We start from the raw sequence: 22,896 nt of genomic DNA, 5'->3' as shown, positions 1-22,896 counted from the left end.
TCGAACCCTTAAGCAGAATCTATTAGGTCAATTCTTAAAGAATTGTTCCTCTTGGCTGTAATTAGTATTTTGTAGCATATGCAACCTGATGTTATTGTAGGAGGCAATTTGAACATCCATGTGTATTATTTGAAGTTTTAATCCTGAAGAACATTCTTTGTAATGTTAGGGTGTGCATTAGACAAAAAAGAGAGTAAAGCAGAAGGACTCATTGAAATTATTTTTGAATGCTGAGAAATAGGCAATGGCTTTGCTCCTTAATGTGTTTGAGAATATCTGACAATAGATTTAAGCTCTAAATTGAACCCTCATTTACTTCAGAAGTCAATTCATGTATTTCTTGAGTTCTTCATAACTGTGGAAGGATATAATATGGATTTTTTGAATAGGTAAATATATCCTACACATAAATTTGTGCAAAGATCTATATATCCACTTTACACTCACAATTCAATATATTGTACATTGAAGCTGAAAACCACTGGAAGTTGATTTATTTTCATCTAAGTGAATTCTGAAATTAAGATTGAAGAAACTGGGCTGGTACACTTCAGTAATTATTCCTTCAGATAGACTGGTGAAAATTGTTATTCATTTTTCAATTACCTTAGGAAGTTTGATTAATATTAATGGTAAGAGTATATAAAAAATAAAGACATTAAAAACTTATCATCTATTCTACCAAAATTATCAGGGAAGCCCAGCAGCGTGAAACTTGTACTCATTTAGAGTCAGTCTTGAAATTCTCTCATCTGTTAAAGCACAGATCCCCAGAATACACAGTACTAGTGAAAAACAAGTTCTCCTTTGTGACATTGCTTCTGTGAATCCCCAGAAGGAAATTTTATATAACAAAACAGATTTCAAATATTTGATCCTTGGAGATACCATTCTGGGATTCCATACTTCTCTCCCTGCAAAAAAGCATTGTAGTCACAGTTCCAAGTCCTGCACTATCCCTGATTCTCCCTTTTTAGCAGGATAAATGTTTCCCTAAGTTATTTTTGTTTAAATTATTTCCTTAAGGTATATAATGAGATTTATGTAACCAAATTATTTCTTTGATTTATATAATTTACAGTTTTTCTATTTTTTCCAGTATATTCAGGGAAAATATTAAGAGTGGAAGGATGCCTTCTTTCAGTATACAAATGATAAAATATTAACCAGATTTCATTTTTCATCTATATGTATTTCTTCATAATTCTTTTCCAAAGCCTTGGAATCCCTTTACCTCAATAGAGAGGGGAGATAGTAATGAAATCTTAGGGACTATTAGGTGTCTCATAGAATTGGTAGAACTAAAAACTGTCATAGCTTTGAGAAATGGTACTTAAGACATTTACTTAAACCATGGGTGAAATTTGGAACAAGTATCAAATAGCTAATGATGGCATGGGATATACTGCTTTTTTATTCCATAATTATAAAATAAAAAACAATACAATTGTTTTTGGTTAAGGAATAGGAAATTAAGACAATTTATGGGAATTTTTTAGTTTATGTAACATTTTAAGAAAAAAAAAAAAATTTGAAACCAGTAAACCACAGAAATACAGTTGTTCTTGTGGTAAACACTTCATATTTGGATTAAATATTTTAATAGTAAAAATAAAAAATTTCATTCATAAAGTGATAATTTTTCGGAACACCTAAAACAGTACAACACTAAGTACCACAGTTTTGCTCTGAAGGCAACAAGTACTTCTATTGCTTTGAAAAAGTTTTTTTAAAAAATTTTAACTGACAGTAATTACGGTATTTAACGATAAGGAATGATAATGGTTTATAGCATCTAAATAGCAAATTTGTAGATAATTAAAAATTTTTACATTTATATACAAAGATTAAGGCTTCAACACACAGGTATATTTAATATTTAAACTATTTACAAATGACAGGTCATGTTTTACAGATACTTTATTATGTAACTCATATTTGATATCCTGCAGGATCTAACTACTGCAAATGTACTATACTACAGACTAAATTATACATGTGGTGAAGAGAAGTACTTCTGTCTTCAACTTTCCCATGGAATTGTTTTAAAATAAGAAATCCATAGATCAGTGTTAGGAGAAATACTCTGAATAAAAAGGAGTTGTATTTCAGATCACACTTACTCCATGAAATAGCAGAAAAGTTTGGGAAATGTATAGAATTCACAAGCCCTTTTTTTTTTTTTTTCCCCAGGAGCCATCCCTCTTAATATCCTCACTCTTCACACCTGCTTACATACAGTGTCAGCAGACGGTAAAATTCCTGTCTGCTCTTGGGACCTTTTAAAATCAACTATGTAATGTGACTAACATGTTGAAAGCTTCCTGAACCTTTTTTCCTTTTCCCTGTCACAAAGTAAAGAAAACACAATGCCGTCAAAATTCTTACACATCTGAAGCAAGCGTTATGGACTGTGTTGTGGTGAGTGTGTGTATAGAAACACAAACCTCTGTATACATACATAGAAACTTTCCCTAAAAGATTGATCAGATATTTAGTACTTGGTAGGCTGCACATATGTCCACTTTGTTAGAATGTGTTGATTACTAAATGTCCTGTGACAAAAGCAAGCAGAAAGGTGCTGCTTACCTACTGAGTTGTTTTTCTTAGGCTAGGTTGCAGAGAACAGTTGTATGGTCTAAGTCCTTCTAAGGAGCCAAGGCTTACATCCTTCAATGAAAGCTGCTCATCCATGTGTGAAAGAGCTGTGCATTTAGATTATATAATTGAAGAAAGTTCTGGTTTAGTTTTTTTGCTTGCTCTCTTCTTCACTGAAGAAAATTCAGTTTGGGTTGAAGTAATTATCTGTGCAAACACATAATCAAAGGGCAAAAGATCAAATTTATAAAAAAAAGAATTTGGGAGCTAGATTTTCCAGAGTGTATATAGTATAGTATATATGTAGTATATCAGGAAAAGCATATCTTCCCTGTGAAGCTAGAAATGAGTTCTAGTTATTTTATTTGCTTTTAAACAAATATATGATTTCGTTTGATTCACTGCTTTTTTTTTCAGTGGAATCTCTGTGGAACACCACTGTCAGCTGACATGATTGCCTGTAATATCTCGATTGTACCTGTTATTTGTTATCACGCCAAAGATTTCTTAGGGAGTCCTTAATTTGTGAATCATTGACAAAATAGCACCTTGAAGTGTTCAGCTATTACACAAGTCTTTATCCTTAGAAAACAAACCAGAAAACTAAAGGTCAAAAAGCTTTTTCAGATTTCCAGTGAGGAATACAAGTTGCTCTTCTTTTTGCTGTTAGATGGAAGTCTTCCAAAATATTTTAAATTAAAACAGGAATGAGACTTCATAGTAAGGAATGATGAGGACAATTTAGAAAACAAGGCAAAGGTATTAAACATTTTAGAAGGCTGGCTGGAAAGCTATTACAATAGATCACCTTTAGCCATGACCAATAACTGTAGAATGAATTTACTCTCTTTATAAAATATAATCAAGGGACATACCTAGGAGATGCAAGATTAGGATGAGAGGAAATCCAGGGATTTCCAATCCGCCAAAACACCCTAACAACTAGGCTTTATGATGATATTCCCTCTTGATAATTCTTGCCTGAAATTTTGAGAATTAATATGATAAATGGCCACAAAATGTGTTATTCGGCAAGTAGCTGAATTACAAACAGTGAATTAGAAATATTTTTCAAAAATATTCTGTCTGTTAAGTTTGGTTGATTTAAAAAGTTCTCATTTGATTTTTGTTTCTTTTTCTTTTGAATTAGTTTAGGGGGTTTATTACTTTTTTTTTTTTTTTAATTTAAAATCATAGAAAAGTCACTTTCTACTTGTTTCTACGTTTTATTGAGCTAACACTTTCATTCCAGGTAGTTAAAGAAAATATGTCCTTACACAAAGCTTTTAAAATTTCTGATGCACTGAAGTAACTTTTCTGAAATAAATTGCGTATTCATTGGCAATGATGGAAATATTGAGAGCTATGGAAGTATGACAGGATTCAAGAAAGCTTAAATTGAAAGTTCTGTCAAGGTTTGCTGCAAACCTCTAAAACAAACCTTTAATAAATCAGCAAGATAAGAACTGAAAGTACCTTCTAGAAAGGTAAAACAAAGTAAATCATAAACTGAAAACAGTGAAAGTAAATTACCTATTTTTCAGGCAGCGAAGTTCTCCAACATGTTTTATGCAAAAATGTAGAAAAGCTATCTATAATTACCATAAATGGTTATAGATACATTTGTATTGTTCTTAAATAATTCCTTTCAGATTTGTGGGGTAATACAAAAAAGTAGAAATCAGTAACTGCTGAATATAACGAAGTCCCTGCACTTTTACACTAGCCACAGCAGACTCAACAACTTCTTTGGGAAACCTGTGCCAGTGCTTAGTAACCTTCACAGTAAAAGAATGTCTCCTGATGTTCAGATGGAATCTCCCGTGTTTCAGTTTGAGCACTTTGTCTTTTGCCTCTTGCCTTATAACTGGGCACCACCAAAAAGAGCCTGGCTCCATCTTTTTTACTTCTTCCCATCAGGTATTTGTAAAGATTGATGAGATCTCCCCTGAGCCTCCTTTTCTCCAGGCTAAACAGTCCCAGCTCTCTCAGCCTCTCTTCCTACAATAGATGCTCCAGGCCCTTCATCATCTTAGTGGCCATTTGCTAGACTCTCTCCAGTATGGCCATGTCTCTCTTGTTCTGGGTAGCAGTGCTGAGTTTTACCAAAATCAAGGTAGACAGTATCCACTGCTCTCCCCTTGTCTATCAAACCAACAATTTCATTGTAGAACATTACCAGGTCAGTCAAGCATGACTTCCTCTTTTTTATTCCATGCTGGCTACTTGCTCTCACCTTGTCCTTTTCCTCCTTTTCTGTGGAAATAAGTAGAAATAAAAGGCAAAGGGAACTTGGGAGAAGGGGAAATGGAGAGTGAAAACAAAGTACTGCATGAGCAATAGGCTTTGACCTGGTAATGTAGATCCCTTGCTGAAATCAGTCTAGAACCTCTGTGACTGTGAGGTGTTCTTAACTTTAGAAAATGTTAACCATTAAACAGTGTACTTTTTGAAGTTAAGACAATTTGATCTTTGATGTATGTACCTGGGAAATTTTGAATTAGATTGTCCGTCATTTGACATGACTCAGTGATCAGGATAGAGAATGAAATCCGCTCCAAATATTGTGTCATTTAATGCGGTTAACATAACTCTGATCATCTTTGAATCACTTGGCAAGTTATTCAGTTTGCTCAGGACAATCTTTGCGCATCCCAATCTATAAAAAAAAAAAAAAAAAAAAGTCGGTTTCTATAGTCTGATGAACACTTTGGCCTGGTTCCTAAACAAGTAAGTATTATTATAGCTTCAATACTGAACAGAAGACAGACAAACTGCAAATCAGCAATAACTCTGCTCTAGATAAACAATTTCTGTAAGATTTAGTTAGCTGAAAGTTATAGGTAATTTAAATACAGTGTTAAGTAATTTAAATAAAATGTTAGGTAATTTAAATAAATATTTTTCCATATTTCTGTCAGAAAGTTGTATACAAGTCTTTTTTTTTGTCTCATTCTAAAAAGCACAGGATGCTGTAGGTGTAAGTCTGCCCTTATGGTCTCACTTCAAGAATGCATGACTGGAGTTACATAGTCAAGATTTCAGTCAACACCATCTAACTTGAAAGTAGCCTCAAGGGAACTAAATAGTGTTACAGTGTGTATGGCCAAATATATGGCTAAATTTTTGTAGTCAATACACTGCTATACAAACTTGCTAGAATAAGCCTTTAAAGACTAAAATAACTCTTGTATTTTTCTTTTAATTAAAAAATAAGACTTTCCTAATATATTAGCAATGATTCTTCAGCCATTTAAAAATTCAGAAATGCTTTACAGCCTTACTGTAATGAAGAAATTCTTGCAAATTAAAAAAGAAAATAAATAAATAGTAGGATTTACAGGACAATCTGTTAGCATCATAAATTGTTTATTAGCATATTGACAAATATTAAATTTGCACTGGATTTTTTAGAGAGATATTTCTTCATGTATCAAATTTTTTGTCCAATAGGATTATTTGCTAAGGTTTAAGGGTCACATGCAAAGTGAGCTGATGAGTTTATTCATTTTCTTGAAAATTAAAGGATTTTACTATTTTACTTTGAAGAAAAATATTTTATTTCATTATTTTGTATACTTATCAAGTTATGTATTCCCATTCTTTTTGCTCAGAGGAAGGTATATTAATTAATAGTATTTACTTACTTGGATAAATCTGAACATCTAACAGTCAAGAAAACCAAAACCCAAGAAGTAGTGTTACTACATGCATGGTGAATGCCATACTTTTTAGTGGTCAAAGTTACTACTTTGTTTCTTAGGAGTTTTGTATTTCTGGGGTTTTGTTTGTTTAATATCGTGAGTCACTCTCTGTTATTCTAAATCTAAGCCACTATTTTCATAAAGAATTTAAAGCTACAATATCACCCTGAGTCACACAACACAAAGAGCTTCATATCACAAGCTATTGCCTTTCTCCAGCTATCACTGGTAAAAAGCTCAATAAGGTATGTTTTGCTACAGTCCAGATTCCAGAAAAATGCTCATTTTTTCTTTGAATATACAGAACAATTAAGGTGTTATTAATATTTTGTTTAACTTTATTTTTGTCATTCAATACGTAAAATGTGTGGCACATTGTATATAAAAATTAGTTTGGGTTCTCTCTCAGTACAATGGCTGACATGTTTTGTTCTGTTTTGTTTTTTTCCTGGAGAAAAAGGTATTTCAAGACCCTCATCATATCCAATGTGTTTCTTTTACTGTATAAATAGATTTCATAGAATGGTTTGGGTTGGAAGGGACCTTAAAGACCATCTAGTTCCAACCTCTGCCATGGGCAGGGACACCATCCACTAGACGAAGTTGCTCAAAGTCCCATCCAACCTGGCCTCCAATGCTTCCAAGGAGGGGGCAGCCACAGCTTCTCTAGGCAGCCTGTTCCAGTGTCTCACTACCTTCACAGCAAATAACTTCTTCCTAATATCTTATCTAAATGTCCCCTCTTTCAATTTGAAACCATTACGCTTCGTCCTATCACTACACTCCCTGGTAAAGAGTCCCTCCCCACCTTTCCCGTAGGCCCCCTTTAAGCAGTGGAAGGCCACTAGAAGGACTCCACGGAGCCTTCTCTTCTCCAGGTTGAACCACCCTGAACTTATGACAAGCTAATTTTTTTTTGGCTTTTTAAGTCTCTTACACATTTTTTCAGCTGATGAGTCAGTTTTGTGGGTTTATTTGGGATCTGACTTTCAAAATACTGTAACTTAGGATAACATAAAAAACTTCCTAGCTAATTCCTAAATACCAATTCCCTCAGAACTCTACTTAAAGCACCCTACTTAGAAATGTTTCCCTATTAATCACTATCTTAAAGGTAAGTCTGTCAACCTTCTATGAATCTGTTTAATAAGTTTTTTAACAATATTAAATAGCATTACATTCTAATGAATCTATCAAGGATTATTACATGTGCATCTTCTAGTATATCTATACTTCCCATTACCAAACTGGTAATATCTAATCAAATGTAAGCTTTGATTAGATTTATTTTCTCCATGTACCTTGTTTTCCAAATACTCTTAATGATTAATGGTGGTTTTTTTCCTTTTATCTTTTCTCTCATTAACTGAAATTGGAAAAATACAATATATGAGACCTTCCTCCTATATGGGACCAGGATGCATATTTGACACAAATGTGTAGCAGCAGTATGAAACGCTTCTTTTATCAAAACTAACTATAGAGTTAAGGGCATTTTTTTTATTCTTGATAAATACTTTTATGTTATTTTTACTTGAAACACCTGTATGCATGAATGTGATTTAATAGATAGGTGAATTCAAATCATAAACATTTTTTTTGCATTCTTATGGGCAAGACCACTTTTATATAACTGTACAAACACCAACAAATAATTTAAAAATATGCAGTTGGTTAAGTAACTCTTAACTTGTACTCTACTGGTGGGAATGGAAAAAAAAAATTGTAATTTTAATTGCCTAAATTCTTCATTAACAGCTTGAGGACCTCCCACAGTTAGCCAACTGCAACAGCTTGTAGGCCTTCTGCAAGAAATAAAATAAAACAAGCAGGGTGCTGTAAAGGAAGACATGTTGTGGGGTTTTCTGAGATATTTTCCTCTATTTCTGCTTTGTTTATACTGTTTATAAAAGTGAATCACTTGTCTGGAATGCTGCTCTTGGAGCAGACTTTCTCTATGGGGAAGAAGCCTACCAAAGCATTTTACTTTTCTAGAAAACAGTTGAGCTTTAACTCAGGGATGAGATCTGCAAGGTTAAAAAGATTTGCCTTCTGAAAAGAGAATCAATCTGATTTGAGGATAGTGACAAACAAGTTGAAATAAATCAGGCACTGTGGAAATTACCTGGTCTAGCACTGACTTGGAATAAATAGGCATACTCAGACTACTGTGGTTTTATAAACAGTGGTAAGCTTCCTTTAAGCTATAACAATCACAGGGGAAACAAACCAAAAAAAAAAGGCAGCTCAAAATTATACTCCTTGGTGAACTGTTCTGTGACATATCACAGATGTGAAAGGGTGATGCACTCAGTAAATATATCTATCTAAACTCTTGCTGCTTCTTTAGGTCCTCAGCTACTACAAGCTCGTTACTGGTTAGTGAGATAAAGCTTAATTCTTTTGGGGGAGGGTAAGGTGGTGGTAATAATAAACTACTTAAAGGGTTTGGACAAATAAATATAATGCATTCAATCTCTTCTTATGCTGCCGAATATATACAAACAGAATAGTATAATTCATCACTTCCTTGACTACTAGAGGCACTTTACTCAATATTTAAATTTCTAATAATAATGATTGTTAAAATCCATTTTGGATCAGGAATAAAAGTTAAAGTGTTTCTGTTGTTTGGGTTTTTTTTTTTTTTTCAAATAGGAAATCACCCGTACTTTTCAAACTCATATGCTGAAATGTCACTTTTCACATAATAATCAACTTTCTTACATGTAAGTACTACACTTTAATTACTTGAACAAATAATTTTTGTCCTTTTTTTCAAAAATAGTATATAACCCTTCAGTTGCCAGGATGCCCCAGGAAATTGTTGCTTGTAAACATTGTATCTTTCTAACTGGTGATGTCTATCTGCAGTAAAACATTTCAAACAAATTCAAGCATTCAATCTCTGAACATCAGTTTCAGTAATCTAATAAAATCCAAACCATGAACACAGCCTACAGACTTCTCTGCCAAATTTCAATCTTAAATCAGTATCTTGACCACTTGTGAGACACGAATGAAAAGTGATAGATATATTTTGGAGCCTTTCTGACTGTACAATACTCCAGTATAAATTAGGGTTGCTGCAATGATACACTAACATATGCATTCTTTTCTCAAATAGCATCCCGTTATAGCCACTGCTCAAGGATTTGTTTTCTGCCATATACTTACCTCCTCTTCTGATTGCTCACAATGATCACTTCACTCTTTTTCTACTATATGCATATTATCCATTATTTGCACCGTAAGGGGGACATTTAATCTGCCGTCTTCACTGGAATCTAAGATACTGAAAATTTAAACTTAAATGTAGAGAAGATATTGTCCTTACCATGACTACTCAGTCTTCTAGATTTTGCTGAAAAATATTCAATATAAAAAAGAGAAACACAAATCATAGACACTATAAAATAATTCAGCCCCTCTTTAGATAAAATCTAGTTTGAAATTGTTTTTTTAAAGTAGTGACAATGAATATTCAGTTGTTTGAAAGACAACTTATATAAGTGAAATTAGCATCAAAAATAATGCCATCTGAAAAATATGCTTTAAAATACGGACTCTTATGGCATAAAATCCAGTATAAACAGAAAGCAGTGCACATCCTGACTAGATGAAGATCTTCAGCCTAATACTAGTTTCCTACTGTTACCAAAACTGCAGCTCTTTCAGTTTCTATTCAGGGTGCTTGATAAGTACAACTCAGTTGAAATCCTGAGAGTTGGGCTCACAAAGGATTGCTAGATAGGGCTTTATTTAAACACAGCAGATGGTAATTTAATCTGCTTAGAATGGGAAAATCTTTGTAAAAATTCTATAATGAGTATCTTTTTCTTCTTACAATTGAGGATTCCCTGTTTTGTAGCTTGGTTGATGAAAAATGAGTTAGATTGTTACAACACGATAGCAGTTGAAAATGTCACAGTTTTTTCTTAAACACACTATGCCTGTGTTTCTATAGAACAGTAGTACAGCACAGTGTCATTCTGTTGTTCTGGGTTTCTTCAAAGGCTCTCAAGGCAATGGTGCACAATCTTTGCTATAACAGATGGTCTCTAGCTGTATTTTCCCACTTTGTGGAGCTGGTAGCACACAGTTGAAGATTTGCCTTGAGCGTGTCCTTACAAGATTTCAACGGCCTACCTGTCAGCCATTCACCATGTTTTTAATGGCATAAAAAAAATGGCTTAAGGCATTCATGTTGTTCATCAAATGTGCCAGATGTCCAGAGCAACAGAGCTGAGCCTGCAGGAGCTTTGCTGTAATACTGAGCATTTGATACTGATGTAAGATAACAGTATTCTAGATTGAGAAATTATTCAGAGACTAAACTTATTAAATATATCATCAACCACTTCTTCTTTTTATCAAGATTAATTTTGTGTTTTAAAATAAGAATACAGAGCAATATACTCATACTGAGCTACTTTTATTTTGGAGAATGTTATTTGTATAAATATTAGATATTCCATACACTTTTATTCAAATATCTATTTCTAGCAGTAGTAAGAGGTAGCTAATATTATACATTTGATGCAGGGAATACGAGTATTAAAAGTATTCATTTAAAAATATATTGAATCTAATTTTTATACTAGTCTATATTGCCAAATTCTAGGGCATATTTTAGCAGTATCCCATTTTTTCTCTGAATGAGAAATATTTTTCCTACTCAAAAATGAAATTAGAATTGCAATTTTCTTATACTTCTTCTACTTCAGTTGTTAAGCAGTTGTTTTAGCAATTAACAATTTTAGCAACAGTGTACTACCCTATGTCTTTATTATCTATTTCTGATTGCCTTGGGCACCTTAAAGGTTCAAAAACTCAGTGTAGTTGGAAGGAAAGCAGTTCTAATTTTAATGACTGATTTAATAAATAGGTGAAAATTTCTGATTGTGACCATGTGTTCTGCACCAGGTGTTTTGGCACAGGGTTATTTCCAGACCTCAATAAGAAAAGCTTGACAGCAAATAGTGAATCAGAATAGTGTTAATAGGAAGAAAAATATAAATAGTGAATAAATCATGTGCCATCAGTTTCTGGGAGCCCCACTGTTGCACAGCATCAGACAGAATCCAAATGAATTCCCACAGCACATGACGCAAATCCCATCCATGAAGAGTTTCTCTCTCTCTCCTGTGCCCTTTAGTTTATATAAGAAACTAAACCATGCATCTTCTCCTGACAGGTAGGAATGCTATCACTTTCATGCTATCCGCTAGAGTGCTGCACACACCAGTATGGGACATTCCAGCATCTTCTCTTACATGTTGCGTACATGGTGTTAAACAGCAGTTACTCATGCTAACATATGGGCTTCTCAAGCCTTAAGTACAGGGCCCAACAAAGCAGACATGACTTGTCCAAAGTCACTAACTCCTCAAATACAGTGTCTTCTGCAAGGTTCCAAACACACCATGAATTGTAGAATAATCGCCTCCCTGTCCTTCATGAGCTTGGGTTACATGAGGACTTCCTCCATAATCTTACCAGTTTCTGAGATGAGACTGACCTGCCAGAAGTACTCTGGATTGTCCTTCTTTGTCTTTCCTTAAGACAGCTGATACATTTGTCTTTTTCTGGACTTTGGAGACCTTTGCCATTCACATAACCTTTCAGAGATGATGTACGGCAGCCTTGCAATGAGTTTGGCCATCTCCTTAAGCACTTTTGGATGCATCTCTTTCACCGTGTGGACTGTTGCATGTTCGATTTACATAAGTCATCTCTAATTCAATCCCTTTCTCTCATGAATAGTACTCCCATCCTCAAAATTTGTGTGTAGGTAGAGAGACTTGGGAGGTCTGAAAGTAGACTGCTAGTAAAGACCAAGGCAAAGCAGGCATTGAGAATCTTCAAATTTTCCACTTCCTTTGTCTTTAGATCACTTGTTCTATTCAGCAATGGGGTAACATTTTCATTGGTCTTCTTTTTGCTGCTGACATACCTGTAGAAGCCTTTGTGTTACACTTAACATATCTCTCCATTTTCAGCTTCATCAGAGTTTTGGCTGTAATTTCGTCCTACACGCTTGAGATTGCATCTGTACTCATCCTAGTCTCTCCCTGCTACTGCCTCCCATATACATAATTTTTGTGTTTGAGTACAGCTTGTTCAGCCAAGCCAGCCTTCTACAATAGACCAAGGTGAATTCTTGTGCTCTGAGGAACATGTCTTTAAATACTAACCAATTCTCCTGGGCTCCCTTGTCCTTTAGAGCCGACACACACAGGATTTTGATTTCCACTTCCTGAACAAACAGAAATCCACCCTCATAAAGCCTGGGGTCTTTGTTTATGGCTTTAGAGTACTTGTTTTCTTCACTTCAAGATCTTAAACATTGCAGGATCTCAAACCATCCTGTCTCATGGTAATTATAGCCAAGGCTCTACCTCCTCTACTTGTCTATCATCCAGATCATTGATGAAGATGTTGAATGGGATTTGGCCCAGTATTAGCCTCTGGGGTACACCACTACTAGACTCTGTATCACTGATTACCACCATCTAGGCCTGGCCTGGTCTATCTCACTCTCTGCAAATAGTTTTGCTGACTTTTTTTTGAGTTTTGTTACAGCTGGACAGGAAGAATATTAGAAGAACTACAGTTCACAATGGGGAAAACACTGTCTGTGTTTCGGTTAGCATCTGTATTTATTTATCTTCCTATTCTTCATTAATATCGATGTCAGCTTTTTGTTTATTATTTATATTTAATTTAATGACTTGTGCTTCTAACAGTGTCTAAGTTATCCATAAAGATTCAAAATATTTATGTTAGGACTTAGCCATATACCTTCACCAAACCGCGCTTTAGGCTGTTTACAAATTATTCAGAATAAATGTGCAAAAATTATTTTCTATTAGGAGAGCAAAATAACAGCATTTCACTTTGTTTTTCCCCTGAAACTGCATGTGTCAACTGCATACGCTGTCAATTGTGACGATACATGTGTAACTCCTCTCACTGAGAAAATATGCATTTATAGATGGACTGTTTTAAGTAAAATCAAGTTTTACAGTTTAAAATTAAAATTAAAAATAGTTATTTGTGAGTTTTTAAATTGTATTTTAGGAAATTCCTGGAGTAAAGTATGTATCCTTTGTATTTATGCATTTTTACAAGTAAGAAATGCAGCATTCAGGTTCATTGGAAAACTTCCCTGCCATCACCAGTTTTTCCATACCCCTAAATACCTAATTTCACTCTGGCCTCCCTCTTCCCTCTCAGCTCCTACATGAAAACTCATTAGCTTATCAAATTTGCTTTCTTGCCCTTAGAGTCCCTCTTTAATACCTATATCTGCTAATAAGGCCAGGAAATACACCAAACCTCACAACAGGTATTCAGCTAAGGGACTACGAACAAAAAGGACAAAATATAGCTGTAAATGAAGAATAAAACATACACATATGACACAAATGTTCGCATTTCCTTCTTCCTAAGGATGCAAACATTTCAGCAGTTTTTTAATATACTTGTACATTAACATGGGGAGACAATGTTATCAAATGAGTAGACATTAATGTTAACAACATGTATTTTATGTTTTATAATTTTAAGTTAGCTTTAAAAACAGAGTAAACAATTTTAATATTAAAGGTATTCAGGAACAAATAAAACATTACAGTTAAGTAATGCTAATTCAAACTTGACTGTAACTAAATGTCCCCTGTTTTAAGCAAAGCCATTTTTGGAAGCAAAAGAAACCCCAACAAACAACAAAAAAACTAGCTTAACTTCTCACAGTCACTGCATTTTCATTTTTCAACAATAACGTCATTATTTCAAAAAATTTAGTTACAAGACTGAAAATATTAAATAATTTTTCCTCAGCCTACACAAACTGGAAATAAAAACAATATTTAAGACTATTTAAATAAAATATGATAGAAGATTCACAGAGGGCACATAAAAGGGCAAACCTCACATTTTTTAAAAATTTAGAAATTAAAAAGGTGGTTTTAAAATGAATTTACATTTTTGGAAATATTTATCCAATACTAACCAATCTTCTGAAGGTTGTTAATATTCATTAACTTAAGTAAACTTTAAAATAATAACTGAAAAAGTGAAGCAGTGCATCTTAACATACTAAATTTTTACCTATTTTTGAGATGCAATGAAATAAATAATAATATCAAATGCAATCTGAAAGTCTCTTATTTCTCTACTAAAGAAAAAGTCTGTAATTTAAATCTTATATTGAAGAAAAGAATCTGACTAATTTATTCTTCAGAAAGAACTGTGACCACATCTACTTAAAAAGAGACAGTATCTTCTGAAATTTCCTTGGGAACATGTATAGCAGCTATTTCATCTTGCATGAACACTGTTCTTAGGCTTTGGCCTTGCAAGCCAGTGGGGGGCTAGTTACAGAGGAAAAAACCTGGCAGGATCATCTTCAAATCACTTTTATAATTCTGTTACAAACCTAACGTTAGAGAGTGATGTGATTTTACAGAAAAGAGTGGAAAATTGTGTGTCACACTTTTAAACAGCTGAAGGCTGACTGCCAGCAAGAACTGTGATCAGAAATGTTTGACAGGCTTGGTGTCTAGGGAACATTTGCTAAACTGTGTTTGCTTCCTTCAGTGTTGCATTTCAGTATTCATAAAGTGACGATGCAGAGGTGGCTGTGGGGGAGAGAAAAAAAATGGAAAAAAGACAGTAAGTTCTAACAACACAAAAAGTAACAGAGCTTCTATACTTCCTTGTACAAGAAACAGATATTTATATTTATTCACATCTCTGTCTTCTTGTTGTAATTAATACTGTGCTGAGAAGCTTATTAGTAAATTAGCTAAATATTTCAGGTGAGCAGTCTGGTAACATTAACAGTATCTCATCACAAAGAATTATATTTACCAATAAAACATTAAACTAAAAATATTTTTTAAATAATATTTATCTGTATATAGGATTAACACAAGAAACATAATGCAGTACACTGAACTAATACTGGGAAAAGACAAAATAATGTAGTAACGCATTTTTATGTTACACTAGGTTTGGAGGCATTATCTTATATTACTTTATTGTATGGTACAGTAATACATTATTAATTAGATGCTTCCTTAAACAAAAATTATAAGACCTTGCTTTCAATGTCTTCTGATGGAGTTCAAAAGCCTTTGAATCTTTTGACCTCTTCCTTACTATTGACTAGCAATAGGCACCAGACAGCTATGCTGTCTTCAATTCATTCATGCAGGTGGACAGTAAGTAATCACTGCCACACAGGGTATGGTGGGTAATTCTGCAATTAAAAATCTCTGCAGTAAGATGGAATAGTAAGAAGAAAGTAAAATAATTAGACTAATTTTTAATGACACTTTTAATGACAAGTTTTAGAGGCAGATCTGTTTTGTTGTTTTTTAAAACTACTGCACTTACTTATTTCCAGAACATACTTTATTTCTTTTGAGTTCTTTCTGTTTTCACCCTCAGTCATATCGAGGAGGCTCCCCTCTGCACCCTCTCTCCATGGTCGCCCACCATTTTGAAGTGGTATCCTCTTCTATGAAGGAGTATGGTGTTTAAGTTTAACATGCCTGGACTGGAATCTAAAAGAGTGGTAAAAGTATCTGGATTGTTTGATTTGGGGAGAGTTAAGCAACTCATGATGGAAATATGGAGCATCCAGCAAACGTGGTTGTGGGCTGGGTGTGCTTTCACAATAAGAAGGGTGAAGTAAAGCTGACTCTTGAAGACTGGGAATCTTCTATTTAAGGTAGATCTATGTGTTATGTTGCTCACAGAAAAAAGCTGGATCTAGACTTACAAAGCAAACTTTGTCTGCATGTAAAGTTGGTAGTAAGTCTGTGCAACTATGTTCTGTCTCTCAGTAGGGCTTGTTATTGTAAGCTTAGAGTTGCACTGACCGCAGTTATATTGTGCTGATGTACCCTGAAGCTCCAAGGTAGCAAATCCCTGTCCATTTAGAATTCATAGCATAGAATAGTCTCCTGAGGATGTCTCCAAAGTAATTGTTAGCATATATCAGGTTGTTTTGATCAATTTGCCCTCAGATATTGTTAAAAAGGAGAAGGCTGAGTAGTTTTTTGCCAGATGGGAATGTGTCCTTGTGTGAAAAATACCCTGCTTTTTATAGTACTATTTTATTGCTAAACAGGTAGAGAAGAGAAATCGTTTTAGATATGCCAATCAGAACTATTTCAATGAGTAAAAAGGTAACAGGAACTTAAGGAGAAACAATGAAATGAGAACAGGAGCTGTGGAAAGGGAACAGCTCCTGTTAGATTTGCTTTGGTAACCTGAAATAGATCTTGATAATTCATTTTTCATATTAATTTGCAGCGCTTGAGTTAGCTAGTATTGTTCAAGCCAAATCTCAGTATATCTGGAAAAAATAAGACCTCAATTCTGGACCAAAGCAAACAAAATGAGGTAGATTTTAAATAAAAGAGAAAGCCTTATATATATTTTGTCAGCACATTTTTCAACAATGCCCAAATTACAGCTTTTGGAAGATAAAGTGGTTATCTTTGCAAAATATCCTTAAATGCTGGCTCATTTAGCTTCTGTACTGGATGGTACATGTTATCCCTGGGATACTCTTGACATAAATTTTGTGGGGATTTTATGGCCCTGTTTGGTTTATGTGTTTATTCAAGGCTAAGTGGTAACTGTAATACTTTATGTGGAAATAGAAAGCTGTATTCTTACCCTTTGTACATTGACATAAAATACAGGGTTTATTTGATGTGTAAAGCATAACAGGATGTCTTCGGTTTCTTCTTTCTTTCAACTGTATTTCTGAAATGTTTTTATGTTTGTGCTCTGTTCATATTATGACATTAGCAAAGAATGATTGTCTCTCGTTGTTTCATCTCCTAACATGCAAAAAAATTTACGACTTGTTGGAGTTTATTGTAAGAAGAAATACAGGTATTACTTATATCTCTCTTTAATAACATGTTTTCTGAAACACCAGCAGATTAATTCATCATCAGAAGAGTTATATAACTTTTAAAACTAAAATGGTAACATTTAAAAGACACACAGATTTAATTTGAGGAATAAATTATTTGAAAAATGTCACATGGAAAAAGTAGTTTACCTGCTTTCTTTTGGAGTAGTCATGTTGCTTTTTAGCTCATGTCGGTGTTTTAGGTGATATTTGATAAGACATTCTCCCTGAACCTTGGAAAAATTATACAGTAAGCAAGTATTAAGTTTCAGATTACTTCAATTCTAAACCCTTTGGGTGCAGAAGGATGTATTTGCTTTACATAGAAGTATTTTGTCTTCTGTGTTATTAACGTCATCCATAGCTTATACCAAAGGAAAAACAAACAAACAAAAAACAACAGGCTCCAAAGATTAAAATCGGTGCACAAATACCTATCATCATGATATGCTTTTATTTTGAACAGCTGAATCTGAATATAAAAATGTAATTTGCAATAAGATCTACTAGACACACAGCTTCTTCAATGTTTTGGAACTGGTAAAAATATAATTAATACAGTGATATATCTACTAGCTGTTCCACTGTCAACTCAGGAAGTATTTTTTTTTTTTTAATATTGGAAACTTTCTAATCTATTTATATTATTTAAATATTTATATTCAATTTGGTTTATTTGAAAGCCTGGAGCATTGTAGCTGGTCTCCTAAAAATATCATAAATATCTCTCCAAAGGTCAGCATGTCATGTTTATTCCTTTTTGTATACCAAGTGTCTGTGTGTGTTCACTTAAGGCCAGTTCTTATTTCTTTTCGTCCAACTTACCACGCTTTTTTGCAGCATACATATTCTATTCATGATCAAAACATCAACTAAAAATATCGAGTGAACTGAACATTACATGGATTTCCTGCATCTAATTTCATCAAGAGAAAGAAACAGATGATGGAAGTACATCTAGAGAGACAAGCCTCTCACTAAAGCAACCAGTTTCTTCAAGCACTTCATGGGAAAAAACTCCAGCATGTCATGGACCTAGTTTTACATGAGACATGTTCTCTGAAGTCATCTGAGGAATATCTCTGCTGGTTGTATGTTGAAAGTTCCAAAACAGGACAGCAAATTAAAAGCAAAACACACTTACTCTTAGTTGATTGCTCAAGAATTCCTAAATCAGGCAATTATTAAAACCTCCTTTTAATAAATTTCTGATTTATTAGTAAAAGTTTGGGTTATTAGTAATATGTTTTCACAGAGCGCTGCCATCTTGGCTGAGTGGCTCAGCTGTCCCCTGCAGTGAGTCCATCAGAGTCCATCAGAGCCAGCTGTGTCTGGCACAGGGCAGCCCTGGCGTCTCCTCACAGAGGCCACCCCTGCAGCCCCCCACTGTCATGGACATCCAATATACCGCTATATACTGTCTTGCGTGTGCTCTTTACATAACATCTGCCTATATTAAAACTAGGCTGTTTGTGCATAATTGCTTTTGCAGTTTTCTGTGACATAAGATTTTTAGTTCATGTCAGATTTGACTTTGCTATACCTTATTTTTAACTGCTGGTGTAAACAACCACTACAACCTACTCATTAGGACTCTTTTGCTATGGAAAATGCATGATCTTTTGCTAATTTGCTAATTTATGAACTAGATTTTTATAAATTTTATTTTGTAGTGTTACTCCATGCATGTTCCCATATATGAAAAAGATGGAGAGGTTGAATGCATGATAGGCTTGGTCTTCTAACATTCAGCAGGCGACATATTTCCATCTTAGTTGATGCTAGGCTGTAATGCGTGTCATGCTAATTATATCATGCATAATGAAAATATTACTTTTTTAACTTTAAAACTGTATTTCTGATTTCTAACATTTTTATTTATCACAGGAAGAAGAAAACTTGTGGCTCACCAAATAAAACAAATGAGTCTTGTTATAAGACTGTGTATATTCCAAACAACAGATTAAGGCCTAACCTGAAAGAAAGAGGATAACAAAAAAGAGATTATTAATAATGGGTGATTGTTTTAAAGTGTCAGATTTCTGTTGTGTTTGGGTTGCTGTTTTTTTTTTTTAAAAAATAAGCACACTACTATAATGCAATTTATATAGAAACGTAAAAAAAAATAAATCTTAAAACCTTATTTTTAAAAAAATCCTGTGTTGGAATTAAAATTGTATTGAAATTATTAAACCAGGTCAACTTAAATTTCTCGATTCCCCTCATACTATCAGTTAAATTTTGGGCATTTATTTAATTCCTATGCCTAGATTATAATGCTGTGAAGTGTAACTGCTCTATTAAACAGATCATCTCCCGGAGTAGGAAATCCTGCTTTCAGTGTGGGTAATATACCAGTTATTTACAAGAATTACAATTCTGATAAAACCTAATAAGATTAGAAGTCCTGATAAATGCAATGTTATTTACTGAAAGTCTATATTAAAAACAACAGATCTGTGATTCCTAGGTTCTGCAGCACTGGGTATTCCTGCTACCATTATGTCTTTCTTTCAAAGAAAATAAAAAAATCTTGGAGATTTAAATTTAAGCTGAATGTATTGAAAATCTGAAATTCATGTGTGAAATAACCAGAACTTTCTTTTAGTTTGTTAAGTTTAGACTCTTCTTTAAGATTTATTATCAGGAAAAAATCCTAGTGCTCATTTCCAGCCATATCTGTACATCAAGTCTAAGTAACATCCTTTTGTCCATATAAAGATGTACTTGTGGACAGCATGTTCTGTGGTATTCTTGGACTGTGTTTTGTTCACCCATGAGCTTAGCCTTGATTGAACACAATCATTCTTGCTGACATGGACCTAGGCCAGGGTGCATCAGAGGCTAACTAAATTTGCCCAATTTTGTCAAAGTGATTTGATTTAACTAGCAGTTGTTACCTTTCTGTTCTTTCTCTTGACAGGCAGACTTAAAGCCTTATAAAACACAGGGGCTGAAAGCCAAGGCATCACTGACCTACACTATGCTGGATCACCCTGTAAAAGCCCTAGCAAAATAAACAAATTAGCATTTCATAGTCAAAATGGTCAGTTCTGGGATAACTTGAAGGGATAGGCTTTTGATAAGCATGGTCTTTCCTACACGTAATAATAATAACATATCTGGCTTAAATGCATACAAATTTCTTCTTCAGGAGTGCTGACCAGATGTCAACCAACAGAACACAACTCTCTCCATATTTTTTTTTTTTAAATTTCAAAGCAGATACATTTAAGGTATTACAATGAAAATGTAGTCCCCAAATAATAATCATTAATGAGTTGTTCTTTAACTTTTCAATAGTTCTGTTGGCTGTTGATGGGACCTATCATCAAAGAACAGGAAAACTAGCAAATGGAGCTTTGCTTCACCAATGGCCATGGGATACCAGACCTGGTCTGGTGATCTGAAGGATGCTACTAAGAACTTTGGAAGCTCCTTGGACTTCAAACAGAAGCAAAAGAGAAAGCATGGAAGATAAAAAAGTCTCTGAAAATATCTAGATTACCTATAGCTGAGGAAAAATAAAAGCTGCCTGAAATTAAACAAATAAAATGTTCAGATTATCTAGCAGATTTACAAATAAAAAAAAAAAAAAAAGATTAGCTAGTTGTGGTGGTATTTATATTTTTAGTAAACAAACCAGTGCAAACAGAATAAAAGATGTGCTAATTAAAATTACTGAAGATCAATTATAAGAGATTGAACAGGCCTTAAAAAAACCCAAAACTGTTTTAAATCAAACAAAAATTCATACCTCCCCTGCCCTACCCCCCAAAAAAAAACCCAACTTATCTAGCCTCAGATGAGAAAGATTTATTTTTATTTGTTTTTGTTTAGTTAGTTAGCGGTATCTATCTATTTAAGAGAAAAACAGCTCTTTTGCATTGGAATGTGTTGACTCCTTTCACCCTTACATGGAATCGCTCTCTAAGTTCTGCTTTCTATTCTCACTTAAACCTGTAACAGGTTTTCAAAAAGTGTAATCACATGTGAAATATTACTTAATGTGTATTCTACTTCTGAAAAAAAAAAAAATCCACCAGAAATTAAAACACCTAAAGCATGTCTATTTCCCTATCCTTGAAAATATTATACATTTAATGCAAGTGTAATCCTCTCTTTGTCTTGCAGGAAGTGTAAATTAATCTGACATGAGATCAGCTTGAGACTTGTTAAAAAATCCCTTCCATTTAAGCATTATTAGGATCATTTTCAAAAGGGTTATTTTTCTCTCTTAATAAATTATCAGTTATTTTCCCATAATGATGCTTGCCATATTTTCTTGTAGACTTATCTTATTGACATGATGAGAAAACAAGTTCTAAGTTTCTTCACAAATTCTGCATGTACTGCAAATTAAAATTGGTAGAGCTTGTATTTGAAACCCGTTGTTTAGAGCTGTAACATTTAAGCATTTCTTTAAATCGATACTAGCAACTCTTCCATTTTTAAAAGACACCACTTCCTAATATGTACTATTTTTAATGGCTTGTTACACCTTCTAAGTAAAACACGCCCTAACAATCCACACTCCCCCCCCCCCCCCCCCCCCCCGCCTCCCCCCATCCCCCCAAAAACCTGAAAGTGCAGTTTGATTGGGTTTTGTTTGTTTTCTTCTTTCCCTACTGATCTGCATTAAAATGTATGTAGCCTGGAGCAGGAAAGCACATTAATTCTGTGTGCTTTCTTAACTGTAAACCTGACTGGAAACAGAAAAAAGTTCCCTATCTTCTTCTGAGTAGTAATTATAAGAAAGTTGCCAGAAAAAGATACTGAAAAGTCTTTTAATGAGATTTTTGTTGTCTTTGATGATTTTTTTTTTTTTTCATTTAAGAAAAAAAAGCAAAAATTAACAACAAAAATAACCCCAGCAGATTTAGGGGGACTGTGTTCTGAAACATTTCCCTCACACATTTGTGTATGGAATTCCACTTTACATTCCAGAATCCAGAATTTAACATGTGAATACACATACCTAAGCTAAAAGAGGAGACTCCTATGTCCACAATCTACAGTTGAAATTGTCTAAATGAGCTGCATAAAGTGGAAGAATTTGTCTGTGGCTCAGCAGGAACTTGAACTTTGGAGAAAATAGTGGTTAATAGGGAAACCTGTTATATTTATGTCTTTTTTTTTATAAATTGTTTTGACCACTTAAGATTGTTTCAATCACCATACCCATATTTTATCATTAGATACTTCTTTTGTTTGTTGTTTTCTTTTTGGTTAACAATATCTGAACTTTTAAATAAAAATTATTTATATCCTGTAGCTGCAAAATGACCACTGGATTGCTGTGATGCAAAGCTCCACAATAAATTATTACATCTGTCCACCTTATTTATTGTAAAATTATTAGAGATAATTGTGTCATTCAGTGTCTCTGTAACATCACAATTCCCTGAAAGCAGGCTATGCAATAAATTCCTTTAATCGGTTCTTCCATGTTGAGTGAGCAAAAAATGTAGTGCAGGTATTTGATCACCTCTACTTACAGTTTCGAACGTTCTGTCCTGAAAATAATTTGAATGTAAGGAAAAATGGTCTGAGACTGAATTTTGATCTGTTCATGATCAACCTGCAAGCAAGCGAGGAAAAATCTTTAAAAAGAACTAAATTCTGTCTTTTGCAAAACCATTCATCATATCA

The sequence above is a fragment of the Leptosomus discolor genome, chromosome 4, assembly GCF_034619465.1.
Source record: "Leptosomus discolor isolate bLepDis1 chromosome 4, bLepDis1.hap2, whole genome shotgun sequence".
Classification (NCBI taxonomy): Eukaryota; Metazoa; Chordata; class Aves; order Leptosomiformes; family Leptosomidae; genus Leptosomus; species Leptosomus discolor.
Note: the sequence above shows the minus strand (reverse complement) of the source record.